Source organism: Dasypus novemcinctus, chromosome 2 (genome assembly GCF_030445035.2).
Source record: "Dasypus novemcinctus isolate mDasNov1 chromosome 2, mDasNov1.1.hap2, whole genome shotgun sequence".
NCBI classification, from domain to species: Eukaryota; Metazoa; Chordata; class Mammalia; order Cingulata; family Dasypodidae; genus Dasypus; species Dasypus novemcinctus.
The window spans coordinates 95,192,735-95,215,921 of record NC_080674.1 but is presented as its reverse complement, the minus strand read 5'-3'; the positions used below and the strand labels follow the sequence as shown (position 1 = coordinate 95,215,921).

The 23,187-nt window shown below is 35.9% G+C and overlaps 1 pseudogene; it reads left to right on the top strand.

Moving 5' to 3' along the window:
* The first annotated feature begins 17,122 nt into the window (after positions 1-17,122).
* On the top strand, positions 17,123-20,180 carry LOC101439802 (DNA endonuclease RBBP8-like; annotated as a pseudogene).
* The last annotated feature ends 3,007 nt before the right edge of the window (positions 20,181-23,187 follow it).

The window sequence follows — 23,187 nt, the reverse complement described above, 5'->3', positions numbered from 1 at the left end:
GGAAGGAAATCCTTCAAAGATGCAATGGGTTTTTTTATCATTCTTTCCACATTAACCATAATTTCAAATTTTAAATAAAGTTTTACATTTTAGAATGGCTTTAGATTTACAGAAAATTTATGAAGATAGTACAGACAGCTCACATATCCCTCACACCCAATTACCCATTTTATAATAGTTGACACATTCATTACAATGAATGTGTCAAATTTGAATATTATTAGTTATTAAATTGATACTTTATTCAGATTTCCTTAAGTTTTTTAACTTAAAGTCTGTTTTCTATTCCAGGATCTCATTCAGGATTCCATATTACATTTAGTCATCAGGTCTCCTTAGGCTGCTCTGGGTTGTGATAGTTTCTCAAACATTCTTTGTTTTTGATGACCTTGAAAGTTTTGAGGAATACTGGTCAGGCATTTTGTAGAATTAACTGTTCAAATCCAGCACGCATATGTAGTGATATCAATATTGTAAACACAAGCATCCCATAGGGAAATACTTCATCAACTAGAGAACAGTGCTTGTCTAGCATTTCCTTTATCTTTTAATCTAACAAACTACACTCATTTCCAAAGTTACTTAGGCCAGCACTTCCGATGCTCACACCTTCCCCCCAATACACACCCTGCTCAGAGTGGTTGTTTCGCACATTTGTAAAAGATATAAATTGTTTTGTCACATTTGGCATCCCATCCCCTCACCTCCCAGAGGATTTATTTTCAATTTACAAACATTATTGTTTATTTATTGAGCTGTATAATATTCTATGGGTATTGACAAATGGGGAGTGTCGTGTATCTACCACTGCAGTATCATACAGTATAATTTCGCTGCCCTTAAAAATCCTCTATGCTTCGTGTATTCAACCCTTCTCTCTCAAAGACCTGACAAACGCTGAGTAAAGTCAATTTTGAAGGTAGTTTTTCTAATATTTTAATCATAGTAAATGATAATAATAAACTCAAATACTTTGCTATTTTTTCTTCGATTTTTATCTTATGCCTATACATAATAAATAAGGGAAAACATTTTCACCATTCCTAGAGTTTAATGATTTTACAGGAAATACTAAAGTGTAATAACAGGTCTTCTATATAATATTTGCCATATCATTTAAATCATTTCATAATATTTTGTGTAATACATGCTATTTAGTATCAATCTGGAGAGCTGGCCTTTGCATTCAGGAACTAAAGAGGATAGCACCATGTTCACAGTAACCATATATATGAAATTATGCTCAACCATTGAACACCAGAGGTCACAATTTCTTAAATGAATAAGAAATGTAGGAATCTAAACAACATTATCAAATATTGCATTAAATTTCAGGAAATTTTTAAAGTAGAATTTCAATTTTATTATTTTTTTCTAGTTTCTTAATATTTGAAATTGCATGCCACCTGGGAATCTGGATGCTGACAATTACTAATAAGGATACTGTAGCAGTTTGATATTATTGATAAATTCCAAAAAGAAATATTGGATTATGTTTGTAAACCGGTCTTTTCCTCTGGGCATATGAGATTATATGTGTCAGTAGGGCATACCCACCCCTTGGTGGGTGGGGACTCACAAATAAAAGGCATGGCAAAGGACAGAGCTGAGGGTTCTTAATTTTGGAGTTTCGATGTTGGAATTTGATGCTGGTCTTGAGCTGGAGCCCTGGGGAGAGTGACAGAGCCGTTCTCCTGATGATCTAGAGCTGACCCTGTGGAGAGAGGCAAAGCCTAGAGAGCCTCATAGTCTACAGCTGACCTTGTGGAGGAAACAGAGGAGCTGAGTCCAGAGGAAACCAGGAAGCCTGAACCCTCGCAGATGTCGGCAGCCATCTTGCTCCAAATAGACTTTAGTGAGGGAAGTAACATATGCTTTACGACCTGATATCTGTAAGCTCCTATCCCAAATAAGTACCCTTTATAAAAACCAACCAGTTTCTGGTATTTTGCATCAGCACCCCTTTGGCTGACTAATACAGTTACGCTTTACTAATTCCTACCAAATTTCTCAAATAAGATTGTAGCGGCAGAGAGTTTACTTTTAGAATGAAGGCCATCCAGCTTTATTAAGTAGAAAGATAAAGACGCCACTAGGATTCTGATTTCTAATGAGAAATACATACATTATAGAAATCTGTCTTACAGTATAGCTTATCTTCACTGTTACTGCACTGCATTTTAGTGTTCCTGGTGGGCTATAATTTACCTAAAGAGTTAACAAAATACTTTTAAAAAGCCAATTCTAAAGGCAAGTTTCATTTTATTTTAACATAGATGTGTGTGTCCCTTTCTTTTCTTTTCTCCAAACACACACACCATACACAATTGTGTCAGCACCTTCAGAGATAATGTTTAACAATATCCCAAATCAGAGTTTTTCACGAAGTTAAGATATTTTGGCCTAGTATATTATATAGGTCACTAATGCATGCCTGTACTACTGTGCTTCCTAAATTCTTGGTACATGGAAATGGTTCAGGAAGAAAACAAATTGGTGCCCCAAATGTTGTATACAAATGTAAAAAAGATTTTCCATTTCTAATTGGGATGTGCCTGTGGGAGGACAGAAAGCACATAAAGTTTCATTGAGAGAGTAGCAGCTGAAAGGGGTACAATTTCATCTTTAAACTCCTTCCTTTATTTTCCATATAAGGACCTGTACATAACCGCAGTAAAGTGGTGGATACAGCAGAGCACACCAGGCTACTTCCTTCTCTATACTAGAGTCCAAAGTTTTACGACTTAAAGAAATGTTTGATATTGGTGAACATCAGGTGTGCAAACTAGGAAGCTGTTCTGATCTTCCACTCTCTGGTCTCCAAGGAAGCTTTTATTTTATTTTTTAAGAAAAGGGAAACCACTGATTTTTTTTTTTTTTTTTTTTTTTTTTTTTTAATATCAGACACATCCATACGACAACTAGTAGTAAATAGTCCATGATTCCCTATATTATATTTCCCAGGGAGTGTTCTGTAAGGGGTAACCAATGATTTCAACTTTTCGTGTATGAAGTTGTCCTTAAATTATCTCCTTTATAGTCTTAGTTCATACTGTGTCAATAATAGGTAAACAAAAAGGGAACACAGTGTAAGCTTATGAAGAAAGAATATTTGCTAAAAAGGACAAAAAAAAACCTCTGCTTGCATTTTTTAAATTTATTTTTACACACAACCTAGATATTTTTCTCTGTAAATATAGGAATACTTTATGTTTCAGTGTGTACATTTGCAATAAAACAGGGTTAATTCCATATTGGATTACTTCTTAAATGACCTCTAAGCTTAATCCAAAATTGGAATGTGAAAATTATCCAAACATTGTATTATTCCCATTTTTCATGCAATTATTCTAGTTCTCAAACACCCACTTCTGTGACATCTTAGAACAACCCTTCTTTTTCAGAATAACTCTTGAAACATAACACGAAGTATGGTATGAGGATATAAGAAAAATGAAGTAAAGCTAATCTGATGGCACATATCTTATTATTTCTACCTCATTTAAAATCAAATGATGGTTTATTAATAGAATGCCAATCTAATAAGTAAGGAATGCAGGGTTTGATTATTGCAAGAGTCTAGAAAAATGTGTATGCAATTATAATCTATATGACAGTAATGCTTCTCTGAACTCTGATAGAATTTGGTACTTCTTAAAACACAAAGCTCTATCCCATCCCTTTCTAAGTACTATTTTGAACTATGTCTTTCTCCAGTTGTTTCCTATTTTCAAGCATTTTCCCTTGTGCACACATGATGGTTTCCAGCAGCAGCACCTCTATCCTCTGGCCAGTTAGCAACTACAACAGCAAGAAAGCACCTGCAAGAAAGATGCATCTGTAAAACTCCTATTGTTTTTTCGGATTGGTTTGTGTAAGGGTAGTGGCATGGTCCTATAATGAAGGCCTGAGTGATATGACATTCTGACTGGACTAGACTGACCCTTATGGAATTGGGGATGGGGTCAGTAATATATGAAGTGTATAGGTGGGGGGGGGTTTATCTAAGAAATCTCAGGGTACTAACATAGAAAGATGAGAGAGTAGTAGCTTGGCAGACAAACAAGTTCTGATATTTTGAGAAATGGAAAGTATTGGGAGCTGACGTAAATATTAATTCAGATGTGCTTATTTAATAAATACTTTTCCCAACACGTACTGATCATCCCATTGTGAAATGTAGGCAAAAGTGCTATAAGAAGAAACTTTCTGAGTTGGTAAGCAGAAGAACTATGATAATTTCAGCTTTGTCACTGAGCTAGGCCAAAGACTTTGGGCAGTCAAGAAGAAGTGCTGATTAAATTGTTTTTAGGTCTGTCCCACTTCTTAGGCTCCATGACCCATGAACACAGTCAACAAGCTATTACCATGTATGTCTTAAAGAGAGCAACCCAGATGGGTGGCCTCAGACTAACAAAAATGATGACATTATGTGAAGTGAATAGTTGAGGAAGAAAACCTTATTGTATTTGGGAGGATTCCAAAGTTCATGTGTTACCCCAAGGGCTCACATTTTTATTCATAGTTTCTTATAATTTCTTGCAATTACTCAACAATTTAAAATACCCTCCTCCCCTCAAATAGGCACTACTACAACATTGCATTTTCATTTTAGTCTGCCTAGCTATTGCATACCTAAAGAAAAATAAATAAAAACCTTGAAAAGCAGCCAACTCAAATATTGTACACCTGGCTCCCATTTGTTATAAGATTATCACTGAAAATAAAGATTCCTGACTTTTACAACCCTCAATTGTAAGGCCTCCTCTGCAATATTCCCAGTCTAAACTCATAGAAGCTGAATCAAGAACAAAGAAAACCCCTGAAAAAGATCAGTGTTATATCTCCATATTAACGTCTCCCTCTCCTGGCCCCTGAACTCAATGACAGGATTTGAAACAAAGGTATAAAAAAGGAAACATGAAAGCAAAAACATATTGGGTTCCTTCCATCCACCCACCCAAGTGAAACGATAAAACTAAAATATGACAAAAACATTTTCCTTTGGCAAGAGAGTTTTGCTTTTCTTTTGGAGATATGAAGACCCCATGGAAGAAAACATTTCTTTCAGTGTTAAAAATGTTTTTGAATGTAAAAATGTTTAAGTTTCTTAAATGTAAATTTGGATTAGGAAATCATGAAGAAAACACTGTAAAACAGACTGCCAGAAGGGCTGCCTGCTGCCTAGGTGTATCTACATTTAACCATTCCATTTTGTTCCAGTTAAAATTGCAATTTATAGTTAAAATAGACTTGCCAGGTTCATTGGGTCTGTGGAAAAAGAAAAAACAGAGAACAGAAATCTAAGTACAGAATTCTATTCAAAAAGACTTCAAGATCATTAAGACCGGCCCTCTGGCTCTAAGTCTGACTGTTCTTCAAGTGTTCAAAATATTGAGCAGTAAGCCATTGTTGTTTGTTTGTTTGTTTGTTTTTCTTTTTTCCTTGAAGGACTAGATGCATATATTTGAATAATAACCTTATCTCATTTATAAGCATCCACATATCTGAAAATATTTACTAAAATGAAATTCTGGGTTACAATTCTGTATTGCTATTGTGTTTTTAAAATCACATTTAAAAAATCAATCTCATTACATAGAGCTCCAATGTTCTGTCCCCTCTATGCTACATGCACTGTGCAAATATATTCAGATATTACCTCTCTAATTGAACATAGCATCATCTCTCTCTTGGTAATCTGTCAGATGGAGATAGATGATAGATAGATAGATAGATAGATAGATAGATAGATAATATATTTGCTCTTAGGGATTCTAGAGACACCATTCCCGAGTTCACTTAATATAAACAAGAACGGTTGCTAACTACTGTATTTACTTTAATCATGATTCAAGGAGAGTGAGAGTTATGGAAAGTGAATAGTTGATCTAAAGATCCAAAGTATTGGGTTTTGGAGACAGAGTCGGAAATACAGAAAATTTCAGCATAGTGCAAATGGGGAACTGGAAACTTGGTGGTTAAATAGATGTAGAATTATCTGCTATGTGACTTAGCCCTGGAGGAAAAGTTGTTTTGAAAAAATACGATGGGTCATGATTAGGAGAGAACCCAGTTCGGCATGGATAAGAAAGTGAGGGGTGGGCCTTCCGGGATGTCAGGGAGGCAAAACTAAATGTGGAAGTAGTGGCAGGAGATGGCAGGTCAAGGTCAGGATGAAAGGTGAAGACCGCCTGATAGTGAATTGGAGTGTGCTAGTAGATGACAGTCAGGAACAAAATATGCACAGCGGTCATGGTGGAAACTCTCTTTTGAATTCACATCGCCTCTTTAACTTCTTACCAAACTACCCACCCAGGTTGATAGTCATGATTTCTTCTATTTCCGATGCAGTGATAAACTAATTTACTCTGCAAGTTTCCTGAAGACAACCTTGAGCCTAGGAATAGGAACTGTAGGTCAATTATCATTTGTGAAGTCTGAAGTGGAGAACAGTTCCAAGTGCAAAGGTCTTAAACATTGTTGTGGCTTTCTTTCAATTAATTTTTTTTTAAAGAAACCAAAATCAGGAAATTTCCCTTTCAGTTAGTGTGCCTGGTCATGTGACAGAAAAGCCAAAGACCAAGGATTGCCAGCAGCCAGCTCCAGAACACTACAGTCTTCTGGGAGAAAGCACTGCCTTGATGATGTCTTAATTTTATATTTCTCCTAGTCTCAACACTGCGAGCCAATAAATTACCATTGTTTAAGCCAAACCCCACTGCATGGTATTTGCTTCAGCAGCCAGAAAACTATACAATCTACTTCAGTATATACTCATCTTAATTGAAATACATCTGCAAAGGCCCTGTTTCCAAATAAGGTAACATTGACAGGTATCAGTATATCTTTGTGGAGGACACAATTCAGCACAAAACAGAGGGTATCTGGGTAAATGGAGAAGGGAGAAGGTAGAAAACTACTGAAGTCATTTAGTGAAGTTTCATCAGTATCCTTTTACCTCTGAGGTACCTCACAGGTTACCTCACTTATCTGGGAGCTTCGTCCCTGCTAATGTCTACAGCTGGTTCACTCTGGGCTTATTCTTTAGATTTGGGCAACATTCAATGTAATGATCCATGGCTGATGCTGCATCATCTCAGCTATTGCTAGTTGAGGAATGCTGAGCTCTTTGTTACCATCTTTTTCCCAGCCCACTCACCTTGCAATCACTGTCATTTTCTACTTCAGAGTTACTTTTCCTTATCTGGTGTAGACTCTGCAGAACCTACTATCTTCCACCAGCTTGTGAGAATGTGTGGTAGGTAATGAGCTCTTCTCTGTTTCTCTCTGTCTCTCTTTCTGTCTCTCTTATTCTCCTCCATAACCCAAGGGCTGAAAAGAAATCATGCACTTTCCATTTACTTCTCCAGCCCAATGTAAAAAACGTGAATTCAGCAATACTGTAATATTCATGCATCCATGTTAAAGATGTACTGTGTTGATGATGGTGGAGTATGGAACTAGTGTGCCAATGTACACTATGGACCATGGTTGGTGGAAATAGTCTGATGATATTATCTCATAATCTGTAACAAATGTTCCATCATGGTGTGGTGTGTTGATAGAGGGGTGTTGTATGGGAATGCTGCATACGTAGTGCATGATAGTTTTGTAAGTTCACAACTTCTATAATAAAAATACATTTAAAAAAAACAATAATAGGGTGGAGTGGGGGAAAATACATCAAATGTAAGATAAGGACTAAAGTTAGTAGTAAGATGTTGACAATATACTTTCATAATTTGTAACAAATGTCTCATAACAATGCAAGGTGCTGGTGGTGGGTGGATGTATGGGATCCCTGTAAGATGTTATGCTTGTTTGCTTTGTAAGTCCACAACTTTTACTCTACATTTACTGTTATGTATGTTCATGTATAAATGATTTAATAATAATAATAATAATAATTATGGGGTAGTTATTGTTATTTTCTTCAAGGCAAAGTTATGGGAAATTTGTTTTTTTTTCTGGGCTGGGATTTTTCCAAGCATTTATGATGCAAACCTATAGGGTAAGAGAAATTAGGATACTGATAAAAAGATTGAATTAAATCATGAAACTTGGGATATACTTTTGAAATAAAAAATGGTTTCCATGTTTAGGAAGAAAGTCAAGGTGTCAGTGGACTCAAGATTCCAGTGAGATCAAAATAAAAGCTCTAGGGAAAGAACCTAAGCAAGAAATCTGAAATAAAGGAGGTTGTGGTTTGAGACTGGTTAATTTGGTGTGATGATAAAACCAGGGTTTGGTCATAAGATTTTTTTTTTTTTAAGATTTATTTATTTATTTATCTCCTCTTTCCCCCTCCCCCCCCCCACCCCCATTGTCTGTTCTCTGTGTCTATTTGCTGTGTGTTCTTTGTCTGCTTCTGTTGTTGTCAGTGGCATGGGAATCTGTGTTTCTTTTTGCTGCATCATCTTGCTGTGTCAGCTCTCTCTGTGTGCGACTCCATTCCTGGGTAGGCTGCTCTTTCTTTGGCGCTGGGCAGCTCTCTTTACAGGGTGCACTCTTTGTGCGTGGGGCTCCCCTACGCAGGGACACCCCTGCGTGGCAGGGCACTCCTTGCGCGGATCAGCACTGCGCATGGGCCAGCTGCACACGGGTCAAGGAGGCCTGGGCTTTGAATCGCGGACCTCCCGTGTGGTAGATGGACACCCTATCCACTGGGTCAAGTCTGCCACCTGATCATAAGATTTTGTAGATGAAAGAGTGAGGATTAGGTCACTGGAAAGGAGAAGGTCACAGAAATGATAAATTTTTATTTTAGATGAATTGTGCACTCTGAAACCATTCAGGATAATGACTCGAGTTAGGATAGAAAAGAAATAGTGAACTGAGTTACAATATGTTAAATGAATGAAACGAAGGACTAGAAGGTCAACAGATGGAAGAAACAAGTCATACACCATAAGTTTCCAGTGGCATGAGCTAAAAAAGCATAATTTTGATGTGTCTTAAGTCTAAAAACTCATTTTTATGGAATTGGTTTAGTATATTAAGATTATTTGGACATTAAAATAATGTAGTTTTGTATTTTAACATAAAGAATGTACTATTATCATTTATAAAACAGCATGTATAATATGATTTAAATTGTATAAAATTATAAATTAAAAAATAGTGTAGACAGATAAAGTTTTAGTGATTATTAGTGATAATCTCCATGTGGTGAGATTAATTTTTTCTTTTTTCTATAATTTATTGTATACAGATTTATAATAAATATTATTTTGAAATTCAGCAAAGAAACAATAAGGCTCATTTTTATTTTGGAAAACAAAATAGGATTTTCCTAACCATTCACCAAACTGGTCATCTATTTTATGCAAAAGAAATGGAAGTTACAATGAAAAACCATATATACAACTCTATACTAACATAGAATGAGAAAACAGAAAAAGTAGTTTTAGGATGCTTATGTCCCACAGCCCCAAGAAATCTCATATGCATATTATCAAATATTACAAATTTGTACATCATTTCTGAACATGGCTTTGGTTTAGATAGAACTTGGCTTGTAAATATGTGTGTTATTACTTCCTCTATTTTTCAGTTAAACATATGTTTTGAAAACTACTGATACATATTGGTAAGTTTCTGAAAAAAGATGGGAAAAATAACTAAACAAAATTAATGACTTTTTTGTGTGTCTGTCAATAAACATTTAGGAAGCTAATAATAAAAAGATATATTACAAATCCAGGTACAGAAAATTTAGTGACATACTCAGGAAAGAGATTATAAATTTCAACAATACTGACAACTTGGAATAGTAATCAATAACATACAAGTTTCCAAGAAGAAAAGCTTTATTGGGAGGCCTGGGGCAGAACAACAGTCAAGTAAACAGATACTGGGAGATTTTCACATTTGTCTTTGCTAATCCCTACTTAAAAGACTGTTGGGAGAGATCACAGGGTGTTAAAATTCAACAATTTTCATATCAACAGTCCCTCAGACATAAAGACAAAACATACCAGCCACCTCTAGATTCCAAAGTGCAGTAGGGCACTACCAGCTCATGCAGGTAAAGTGGTCAAAAACAGCCCTACAAATATTGTCTGATCTCACTGATTTGAAATAATCAGAATAAGCACATTTATAGAGTCAGAAACGAGAATAGTTTACCGGGGGCTGGGGTTGGAGTAGAAAATGGGGGTGAATTAATGCTTAATCAGTACAGCGTTTCTGTTGGGGGTGATAGAAAAGCTTTGTTAGTGGCTGGTAGTGATGGTAGCACAACATTGTGAATGTAATTAACACCGCTGAATTATATATTTGAATATGATTAAAAGGAGATATTTTAGGTTTTATAAATGTTGCTGGAATGAAAATCTTGAAAAACCATAGAACTGTACAACACAAAGAATGAGCCCTAATACAGATTATGGACTAAAGATAATCATGTAATAATAACCATGTTATTTCATCAATTATAACAAAGGTACCACATTTATGCAAATGGTAATTGTTTGTGTGAGGGTGGGTATGTGAAGGAATGATTTATTTTGTAAGCCAACATCTTCTCTAATTTAAAAAAATAGGAGTAAAACAAAAATGAAATCATCCAGTTTGAGTTTATCTGTACATAAAAGTTTACCTTTATTTGTAGAATCATCTAAAAATCAAGGCTATTTATTTATTTTTTAGTCATCTGATCTCAGGAACTTCCCATGAAGCCACAGGTGCAGGTTGAAAGAGGCAATGTGGCAGATGGAGCTATGCAAATCTGAGCCACTTTCTCATACGGCTTTGTTGTGCCTTTTATTTATGCTCAGACTCAATCTTGTATTTCCCATGTCCAGGTGATGATGAAGTGCATCTGTGCAATCTTGGTTTTATGATTTTGTGGAGCAGATGACATCCATTTCACAATGGGCAGCTGATGTCACATAGTAACATGCTCACTGTCCGACTCCCATATTCTTTCTCCTACCTACTCTTTAGAGGCTAATCTTATTTTACATAAAACCTAGGAAGAGAGGCTTCATTTGATTCACTGAGAGAACTTGAGGTGTGTCTCCTGGAGCTTGGAGGTGTCTGATTCATACTAGCTAGTTGCTGAGAGCGAAGCTTAAAGTGATCACTGATTTGGGGATAGCCATTGTTAACACATTAAGTTTCTATTATGATGCAATATCAAACAAGAAACTGTTTCTCAAAAGGCTGATTAGTTGTTTGAAAAGAATGACACAGCATTGCTCTACAATACACACGTTTGCGCTGTTATTTGTTTACAGAGGCCCACTAAAAGGCTCCTTTCAACTTCTCATATTAGAGATATTAGAAGAATCATTCTATCTGTTGAGTCTTATAGCCCAATTGGTAGAGCGGGTTGCAAGTTAGCCTGGACTTATAACGTAGACTACTCTTTTTCACATAAACTTCTTTTTTCTGGGCCTACTCCAGCCTGGAAGTCTCTCAGGTTACTTAGAAAATGAATAGGATTAGTACACTTATGTGTTTTAATGAAGTATATGCTTCCTTAAAAAAATCACAAAGGTGCTCTAACTGTTAAGCCTTTTCTTTAGTGTTAGGAAGATCCAGATAACAGCAATTTCTTTTTTACTCTGGAATTTTTAAAATATCTCTAGACCACTGGTGTTCTAGAAATTTCCTTATGCTGGCAGGCCCCTCCATTTTTGTAGGATTTATTTCAAGCTTTCTGGCATGCATGTGTCTTACCAAGATGTCTAGGAGAGTTGCTAGCCCCTTCCTACTATGTTCAATCAGCACCAGAGTCAATATCATCAATATCATATGATATATATGAACTGGAGAGGTGATCAAAATCCCTGTAGGCTAGATTATGATAGCAGGCTGGGAAAATGACAGCAACAGAACATTTCCAATCCTTTACCTAGATTTGACATTCCCTCTCGCCGCCCGCCCCCCCTCCATGTTCTCCATTGCACTTAGAAGAAACCAAGTATGTTCTGCCTATGCATTATTACTATCTATAATGTCCCGTATTATTAACTATTTGGTCACCCCAAACTTTGCCTTCTATTGGCAATTTATTATAAATGCCTACAGGTGTTTTTCTAATATAGTTCATGAACGATGAGTATTCTCTTCATCGATGGAAACAAGGTCTTAATACTTTTAATCTAATCAGATCAGAGACCAATTAGATAATTTAGTAACAATTCCGAGAACTCATGCCTAGGGTCTTGTTCCTTTAGAACACTGTTGTCCAATATAAATTTAATGTGAGCGACTAACACAAAACGCCTGCTTATTTTTAAACACTTAGTAATCATATATAAAAGTTAAAATGGTAAAATTAATTTAATAATTCATTTAACCCTATATATGTAAATATGTTAGTTCAACCTTTAGTCAATATAAAATCATGAATGTTGTATTTACCTTATTTTTTCTTACTGTCTTCAAAATCTGGTATGTATTTTACACATGTAGTATATTTCAATTCTAATTAATCACATTTCAAGGCTCAATAGCTACATATGATATTGGACAGTGCATATTTAGAATTTCTGCCTGCAATTTCTGTATCAGTCAGGGTAAGATCAAAGAAGCAGAACAACATAAATGATACAAATTAAGGGATTTTATATAAGGACTAGACCTTACACAATTATGGACACTGGAAGAGAATTCTGTGCCATGTCTCTGCCTTTAGTGGTGAAGGTGAAGCCATTATCTATCATCCAGAAAAGCCGTCAGAAAAGAAAGTCAGAAATGTACAAGAGTGAGGATAAGGAATTCCCAGCCATGAACTGGAAGCCACATCATTCTCTCTCTGCCTTAACTCTTGTCAGGAGTAACAAGTAAGAAAAGTTCAAGCCCTTTACCTCAGGCCTGCACAGTGTCTTGGCCCAGGACTTGAAGAACTAGAAGGAAGCTATTTGATGGACCTCATGCCATCCAAATGAGACTGAAAATCAGTGACAAGTATGAGATGACACAAGAGCTGAAGTCCTACACTAAACTTAAAATCATAAAGCATACAGCTGTCAATTTATTGCTACCTTCCAAACGCATGCACATTTTTCGTGGTCAATACAAATCCGGAAACACATAGAACCAGAAATTTTGTAAAACAAGTTTCTGGCCTAAGTAATGTGACAAAGTAATAAGCCACTACACTATATTTACATTAAATTTTTATTTCAAAATGAAGACCAAACTAATCAAATTTATATGAAATACCACAAGAAGGATTCTTATCCCTAACTTATAAAGGGTTCTCAATAGTCACTTTTAAAACAATATTAATCACCCATATGTAAAATGAACAATGATCATTCTCAAAAGCCGTGAAGGTCACAAAAACAGAGTCCCATTTCTAACAGAAAAAATGCAAATAAAAAGACATACTGTTCTCTTTCACATCACAAATTTCCTCATCATGGCTACAATATATTGCTGGCTGGCATAAGAAATTAAATGGGAATTTGGGGGGAGTTTTGCAGAAGCTACAGGTAACATACGAAGTCCAGCAGATGACACAGAAAATGTTTAGAAATTCAGAAACGCAGAAAATATATGTATAGTATTTAATAATACCAACACATTTTATCTTTTAATACCATAAATATATACAATTTCTCTTGTAAAGTTAAAATAAGTAAAAAGTTAAAATTTGTGAGAACATGAAAAGCCAGCAGGTGACACACAAAAGCTAGAAATGTAGATATATCTTAAAAAGTTTATTAACTCATAAATACATAAAATGTATGTACTACTGTTACATACAATATTACCTGTATAGGAGGTATATTACTATTTAATAACATAAATGAACAACTACACATACACAATTTTTTTTCTAAAAATTAAATTTGGAGTAAAAGAACTGTGATTCTACTCACTGTTTTGGGAATGCCAAGCCAGTCTTTCACATGACATCTCACTGTGATCTTACAGTGATCATTGTGTGTCAAGTTTCTCACATCTTGTGTCTTCAAATGCCATACACTCTATTAAAATCATGGATCCCAAGCATATTGTCCCTAGCGGTTTGGAAAATGGTCCCCCAAAATAGAGAAAAGTGGTGAACTTGAAGAAAAAGCTAGAATTGTTACATATACTTCGTTCAGGCAAAACAGCTGCTGCCATTGACCACCATTACGGCATTACTGAATTTACAGCAAGGTATATCAAGAAAAAAGAGAAGAAAATCCATGGAACCTTTGCTGCAGTTACACCAACAACTGCAAAGCATTTGCATTAACCATGAGATACACATCTCTCTCGCATAGAAAGTGCAACATAGTTTTGGGCGCAGGACTGTTATAAAAAAAGTCATTCTGGTAGACCCTGGTATGGTATGAGAAAAGGCTGAGTCCTTACATGATACGCTAAATGGAAATGAAGGCGAAGGGTCTATGCTTATGGATTTCAAGCCAGTAAAGGCTGGTTTGAAATTTTTAAAAAAGGTTTAGCCTACCCAATGGAAAAGTACCTGGAGAGGCAGGTAGGAAGTTTTCTGGAGCCCTGAAGAAACTGATTGGAGAGAAAGTCTAAAAATAAGAGATATTCAATGCTGACAAAACTGCCCTACATTGGGAAAAAATTGCCTCAGAGGCCATACATCAGCAGAGAAGCAAGTTCAAGGTTTTAAAACTGCAAGGGATAGGGTAACTTGCTCTTTTGTGGCAATGTCACAGGTTTCAAAATAAAGATAGCCCTGATATAAAAAGCAGCTACTAACACTTGAGCTTTAAAAGGAGAGGACAAGTACCAGCTGCCTGTTTCTGGATTTTCAATAAGAAGCATGGGAGACCAAAACACTTTTCCTTGACTGGTTTCATCAGTGTTTTGTGCCAGAGATTAGAAAATACCTTGCCAGCAAGGAATTACCCTATAAGGTGTTATTGCTTCTGGGCAATGCTCGCAGCCATGAATTCCACATTGAAGTCATCTAAGTGCCATTTACACAGATTTTCCAGATCTTGGAGGCTGTGCACCTCTAATCCTCACAATGTGGAACAGAAAACTGTAGCTGGATGATTGTGGAGAGTTGGGAAAGTAGGAAGCTCCAGCAATCAGTCCCTTCACCAGAGCAGCTAGCTATTAACCAAGCAAGAACTGTCTGAACCAAATCTTTTGGAAATTCTGAACACTGTGCAGAATCCAGTGAAGACCTGGAGGAAGTGGTTGGTGAATTCAGGCAAATACGAGTGAATTGTGCTCTCTGTGGATGGCTATAGTCACCCCTCCCCGTCTCACAATGGCAGAAGTGAGGGATTCAAATCCAGCTCCTTGTGCAGGATGCTGGTGCCAGCATGGAACATACAGACCTATTTCCCAAGATTTTGGGGTGATTGGTCCCACTGCTGATCACTGCTTTCGATTAGTTACTTCAGATACTTGGGGGCCAGCCTGAGGCAGTCTATTGTGCCAATCCACCCTGGTCAAAGGTGACAGTGGAGACTTAAAGACAGTACTCTTCCTCAGAGCTTCAGAGGACAGTTAAAGGACTGCACTTGCTGGACAGGTGTTGAGTCAAGACAGTGGAACTTTGCAAAGCTATGATAGAAGCTACTGGTGCCCTTCCTGGCCCCTCTATCATCCCCTCTCCAGGGCAATATGGAGGCTGCCAGTGCTTCCTTTGTGGGTCCCTGGCCACGTTCCAGCAGGGAAAGACTGACTTGGGAAACTTCTCTCCATCATACCTTTGCTTCTGGAATTTTCCTACCACATTAACACAATAAAGAACCCCCCCCCCCCCCCCCCACACACACACACATACAGACATTATCATCTTCACTGATAAAGAAAATGCATCTGACAAAACCCAGCACCTCCTCTTGATAAAAACACATAGACCATTAGGAATAGAAGAAAACTTCCTCAACATGAAAAGGGCATGTATTAGAAGCCCACAGACAGTATAATATTTAACAGTGAAAGACTGAAAGTTTTCCTTCTAAGATCAGGAGCAAGACAAGGATTCCCACTGTCACCCCTGTTATTCAACATTGTACCAGAATTTCTGAACAGAGCAATTAGAAAGAAAGAAGGATATCTATCACAATATGCAATGACATGACCCTATCAATGGAATATCCTGAAAAATCTGCAACAGAGCTACTAGAGTGAGTTGATGGATTCGGCAGAGTGATGGAGTACAAGTTCAATATGCAGAAATATGTTGTGTTTCTGTCCACTACCAATGAACAACTGGAAGAAGAAACAAAGAAAAAAAATCCATTTACTATAGCAACTAAATTATCAAATACCTCAGAATAAATCTAATCAAGAATGTAAAGGACTTTTACACAGTAAACTATAAAACATTCCTAAAATTAATCAAAGATCTAAAAATAAATGGAAGGATATTCCTTGTTCATGGAATGGAAAACTAAATATTATTAAGATATCAATTCTTCCCAAAGCAATTTACAAATTTAGCACAATCCATATCAAAATTCCAACAGCCGTCTTTGAAGAAATGGTAAAGCCAACCATCAAATTGGTATGGAAGGGCACGGGACCCCAAATAGCCAAAGCCATATTGAAAAAGATTAAAGAAAATTGAGGACTCTCACTTCCCAATCTTAGCACTTATTATGAAGCAAGAGTAATTAAAACAGCATGGTCCTCTTGGTATTGACACAAGGACAGACATATAGACCAATGGAATCAAATTGAGAGTTCAAAAATCAACTCTCACATTTATGACTGATTATTGACAAAGGGGATAAGTTCATTCAGTTGTTAAAGAATATTCTCTTTACCAAATGATGTGTGAAAAGTGGCTAACCTATGCAAAAGAATGAAAGAGGACCCCTACCTCATGTTATATACAAAAATCAACTTAAAATGGAGCAAAGTCCTAAATGTAAGAGCCAGAACTATAATACTCCTAGAAGAAACCCATGGAAGCATTTTCAGGACCATGTGTTGGGCAATGCTTTCTTAGATTTAAACCTAAAGAACAAGCAACAAAATAAAAAAAACAAACAAATGAGACATAGTCAAAATGAAAAACATGTGTGACTCAAAGGACATTATCATAAAAGTGACATAACAACATATACAATGGTAGAGAAATTTTTGGAAGCAATATATGTGATAAGGATTAAATATTCAAAATATAGAAAGAAATCCTTCAACTCAACAACAAGAAGAACAACGGAACTAAAACATGGACAAATGGGGGGCCCCAGGCGGGGAGGGGCACTCTGCTTGTGAGCTCAGCCTGCGGCCCTCCGGCCCCGCGCCCCCAGAAAGTGCGGGCTGCCCTGAGAAGCCCGGGTTCCCACCCCACCCGGGGGGTGGCAATCTGGTGAAGCAAATGGGCGAAAGAAGAAAAATCGACCAGTCGTCTCTTCACAGCTCCAGAGAGCGCCCGTCTCTTTAAGGGGGCTTTCGGGAATCTCGAGGCAGCCTTTGGAAGCCCTATTACAACTGTCTACAAAGGAAACTTCGTATCCATGTACTGTAACAGAAAGGGTCAGAAAATATTAGGCAAATAAGCGTGTGGAGTATATTAAGCAAGAAGAACATTTCTGGAAGCAGTTGTAGAAGTCCCAGTTCTGCAGATATATCTAATGACTTTAAGGAACTTTGGACAAAACTGAAGGAGTATCATGATAAAGAAGTACATGGTTTACAAGCAAAAGTAACCAAACTGAAAAAGGAAAAAAATTTAGATGCACAAAGACTGCAATAATTTTCCACCAAGAACCAACAATTCAGAGAGCAACAGAAAGTCCGTCATGAAACCATTAAAGTTTGAGAAGACCAATTGAGAGCAGGATTATGTGATTGCTGTGCAGTACCTGAAGATCATATGCAGAAAAAACAGCAAGAGTTTGAAAATGTCCAGCAGCAGAATCATAAACTTATCACAGAGCTTATGAATGGAAAGAATACAGGAAGAAAATAAAAAGCTTTCTGAACAATTGCAACAGAAAATTGGGAATAATCAGCAGCCTAAAGTAGCTGACCTTGGATCTGAAGATCTTGAATTTTCCAGATTCACCAATAACAGCTTTTTCATTTTCTGGAGTTTATTGACTTCTAAGAAAGGAAAATCTCCATGTCCGATATGCAGAACAAGCACATACTAAATTGGAGCACTCTGTATGTACAAATTAATTAAGAAAAATTCCAAAGTCTTCAACTCATTCACAGCACAATGAAAATGAAATTTTAGTGACTGACACTGTGATCAAAGTCAACCTTCCATGACTAAAACACCTGGAGCAAGCAGTTATCCCACTAAGTCATCTTTTGATTTAGCTACAGTTGTTGCGGAAACACTTGGACCTAGTGTTCAAGAAGAATCTGAATCTCAAGATCGCATGAGTCCTCTTGGTGATGAGCTCTACCATTGTTTGGAAGGAGAACACAAGAAACAAAAGACTTTCTTTTTGTTTCTTTTCAAAAGAAAGCTTTTGAAGAGTCCACAAGAAATAGTGAGGATGGTTTAAGATTTTCAGATTCTACATCAAAGACTCATCCCCAAGAATTAACTACTAGGGTATCATCTCCTGTATTTGCAGCTACCTCTAATGTGAAAAATAGTTTAGGTTTGAATACATGCCTGCCACCTTCTCTTTTACAGACTGAGAAAAAAATCTATCTGAAAACAGCCCCTTTCAGCAACACTTCTAATTCCAGATCAGGGAAAACTAGATAAAATCTGAAGACAGCATCTTTTTGACATATTGTAATCTTGAGCCTGAAGTGAACATGATCATTAGCCAGTCATCTTCTGAAAAACAGATGCTTACAAATAAAAACATAAATGAGCCCATAGGTGTACAGGCTAGCACTACTCACATTAAAGGTGCTTTTATTTATAAAGATAAACATTTGATGCCCCTGAAACCACTGGGAGAAAGAACATCTAAAAGGAAGAAAACTGAGGAAGAAAGTGAACATGAACTAAGTTGCCCCTAAGCCTCTTTTGATAAAGAAAATGCTTTGCCTTTTCCAATGGAAAGTCATTTTTCCATTAATGGTGATGAATAAACCTCTGGATCTCTCTGATTGTTTTTCAACTATTCGATGCCAAGAGAAAAGCCAAGGAACTGAGGCCTCTAAAAATAGGTCCAGGCAAATTACTCTGTATGAGGCTTTGAAACCCATTCCAAAGAGTTCTTCCTTAAGTCCTAAGGCCTTTGACCAAAGGCATGTTAACCAAAGATTCCCCAGAGGATCCCTGTGTACAAGAATGCATCCTCCAGTCCTTGAGTAAATCCTCTCCAGATAATAAAACACCATTACAAATAAAAGAAGAAAATCCAGTCTTCAGAATCCCTCCACATCCATGTGAAAGTTTGGAGACAGAGAATCTTTTTGATGGCATGAAGGGTGCTGGTTCTCATGAGCCAGTAAAAATGAAAACCAGGTCAATCCAAGGAGCATGTGAGCTTGCCTCAGTTCTTCAGTTAAATCCATGTAGAATTGCTAGAACAAAATCTCTACAAAACAATGAAGACGTACATTTTGAAAATATCCAGTGGAGTATAAATCCAGGAGCAGACCTTTCTCAGTATAAAATGGATATTACTGTAACAGAAGGATGGCAGTCAGTCAAAATTAGGAGGAGAGACAGTGGACATGGATTGTACATTGGTTAATGAAACCATGTTTTTAAAAATGAAGAAGCAAGAACAGAAAGGAGAAAAAAGTCCAAATAGAGAAAGAAAGATGAATGATAACTTGGAAGATATGTTTGAGAGGACAACACATGAAGAATATGGATCCTGTTTGGCAGATAGTTTCTCCCAAGTAGCAGATGAAAAGAAGTAATTTTCAGCAGCCACAAAGTCAACAAACATCCATGGTGATAAACATGATAAAGTCAAACAGAAAGCATTTGTGGAGCCATATTTTAAAGATGATGAAAGAGAGACCAGCATACAAAATTTTCCTCATATTGAGGTGGTTTATAAAAAAGAAGAGAGAAGAAAATTGCTTGGACATACATGTAAGGAATGTGAAATTTATTATGCAGATATACCAGCAGAAGAATGAGAAAAAAGGTTGGCTTCCTGCTCAAGACATCGATTCCGCTACATTCTACCAAACACACCGGAGAATTTCTGGGAAGTTGGTTTTCCTTCCACTCAAACTTGTATGGAGAGAGATTACGTTAAGAAGATCTTGATCCTTGTCCCTGTCCAAAAAGATGGCAGTCTTACAAGGCAATGTTTTCTCCAAAAGGGAGAAGCAGAAGACATAGATTTTAGCAAAAACTGGTAGACAGAGGACATTTTTTTTTCCTTTTTTGTTATTTATAGTTAAAGTTGGTATTAAACCTGATTTTTTGATCTCCTGTAAACTGATTTATAAATCAATGTTCTATTGAGAATGTTTTTAAATGACATTTACCAACCACACAACTATTTAAAATGTAGGTGGATTTATGTTGTATTTTCTTGCTTTTGCACCTTTAAAACAGTAAGTTGCCTTCATTTTGCATTCTAATTTAAGAGGTGGTTATTTACTTTATTTGGTAATACCTATTTATAATTAAAAAAAAAAAAACATGGGCAAAAGAGGTCAGTAGATATTTTGCCAAAGAAGGTAACTATTAAGAAAACAGAAAATTGTAAGTGTTGGGCAGGATGTGGAGAAGTAGGAACACTCAGCTGTAGAAGACAGTTTAATAGTTTCTCAGAAAGTTAAGTATAGGATTACCTAATGACTGGGCAATTCCACTTCCAGGCATATAGCTGTAAGAATTTAAAGCAGGAATTCAAACAGATATCTACATGCAGATGTTTGTAATGGCATTGTTCACAATTGCCAAAAAATGGAAGCAATCCAAGTGTCTACTGATCAATGAATAGATGAAGAAAATGTGTATATACACACAATGGAATATTATTCAGCCACAAAAGGGAATGAAGTTCTGTTACATGTGCCTAACTGGATGAACTTTGAAGAGATCATACTCAGTGAAATAAGCCAGAAACAAAGGATAGACAGTGTATGACCTCAGTGATATGAAATAATTAGAATAAGCTAATTTATAGGATTAGAATTTAGAATATAGGTTAACTGCAGATGGAACAGGAGTAGGAAGTAAGGAATTAAGGCTTACATTTACTGTTCCTATTTGGGATGATGGGAAAGTTATGGTAAAGATGGTCGTGACTGTAAGACAACATTGTGAGCATAATAAATAGCACTTAACTGTATATTTAAGTGTGGTTAAAATGGGAAATTTTAGGTTGTGTATGTGTTACTGGAATAAAAATTTAAAAAATAAAAAACAAACTAAGGGACAATACAACACAAGCAGTGAATCCTAAGCTAAATGATGGATTCTATAATTGTACAATTATAAATATGGCCTTTTATCACTTCTAATAAATATATCACACTAATGCAAGGTAATAATAATAATAGGATGGTATATATATATATGGGAACCCTGTATTTTATGCATGTTTTTCAGAAAACCCACAACTTCTCTAAACAAAAAAATATTGCTAACAACTTTGTCTTTTTGATGGAGAGGGTGCTATGAATATTTAAACATTGCTGAGTGGCATAAAATTGATATAAATTTAATGAAATATAATTTTTTGTAATGTCTTATAGTTTTAAAATGTTTCTACCATTTGCTGTAGTATTTCTATTTTTGGTAATTTACCTTGTGGAAGACTCAGATGAATGCAACTAATTGAAATATTACTCATATTTGAAAATATCTAAAATAAGGAAAGGATAATCATAGAAAATGCTTTAAAAAAACATGTTAAGTAATGAATGCCAGATACTTCACTGTACATATATTTACAGTATGATCCTAGCTTGGAAAATATATTGAAATAAAATATTTTACTATATTAACACTATTTCTAGGTGGTTTTTAATCTATTAAAATTGTTATACTTTCCTCTCTTTTCCAAAAGTTTTTGAATTTTCATATAATGTTCATTAAATTCTAAAAGCTAATGAACATTATTAAAATATTAGCATTATTTTAATAGCATCCTTTGTCCTGAAACCATTTAGTATACACACGTATATTGTTACAACAGTTCTGATATGTTTAATGGCTTATTCTTTTAACTTTGTCTTAAAGATTTCATAGAAATCTGGCAATTTTTAATTGTTTTTATGTGCAAATTACAGTAGAATAGATATAAAATTGCATAAAGATCTTAGACTTCACAATATGTGAAGTAGAAATTAACTTTTAGCTGGAAATTAAGAAGTGAAAGAATTATTTTCAACATGAAGAAATCATATAATCTTGCATATGTAAGTAAATGGTAAATTAAATTCAACTTGTAAATAAGTTGAGTGACTTTTAAGTTAAAAAATGTACACTAAAGTACAAAGTCGTGAGTACAAAGGAGTGTATCAGACTGCTCTGACCTCCTGTAGATTATTTTCCTCTCTAGATTATTACTCTGCCCTGCTATTCCACTGTGGTTCCAATGTGGGCTTTAGCTTTCCCAGAATAATCTTGTTAAAGACAATCTAATTATTGATTGTCTTCAACAAAGGAAAATGTTGTTAATAGTTTTTTTGTTTCACTTCAAATCCATCTTATACATGCAATATATATACACACAAATCTTTGCTTCCTAAAACTGATGGAGATTACTCTGTCTAGAAGTCATAGTGTTTCTCTCTCTCACACACACACACACACATACAACTTGTTCAACTGGTAAATCTTTCTCAAGTCTTTTCTGTTGTTATTTTTCCTTAAGAAGAAAAGAGGGGTTGACGGGCAGAGGATTTATTCGAACAGCCAGTGTCTTTTTCACTGTGGAGCATATAGAGACCAGTTTTATAGGCATTTCTTGAACAGTATCATCCTTATATCAGATTGAAATGAAAAATAGGGATTTTCAAAATATCTTCTACACTTTAACTTAAATGCTGCTTACTTTCATCATTCTGATATGTTTTCCACCTGAAATAAAAAATGTACATTCTACTACTTGCACAAAGAAGGAAATAAACCTATGTTTAATACAAAAGGAGAACTTAAAATTTGATATTTTCAATAATCAAAAGACAAACTACAGATTCACAAGGGATACTACCTGAGATATGTTTACTTACTGTCAGGATAAATGGTGTATTTGAAAGAAAGGGTAATAACAGCTGTGAGATTGGAAACTATGGGTTTGATTCTATGTTGGGGGAATTAGAAAGATCTGCAGTTAGTACACAACAGAGCCAGTCAGTTCAAGTTTCAGAGAGAGAGTGAGGGAAAGAAAATCACAA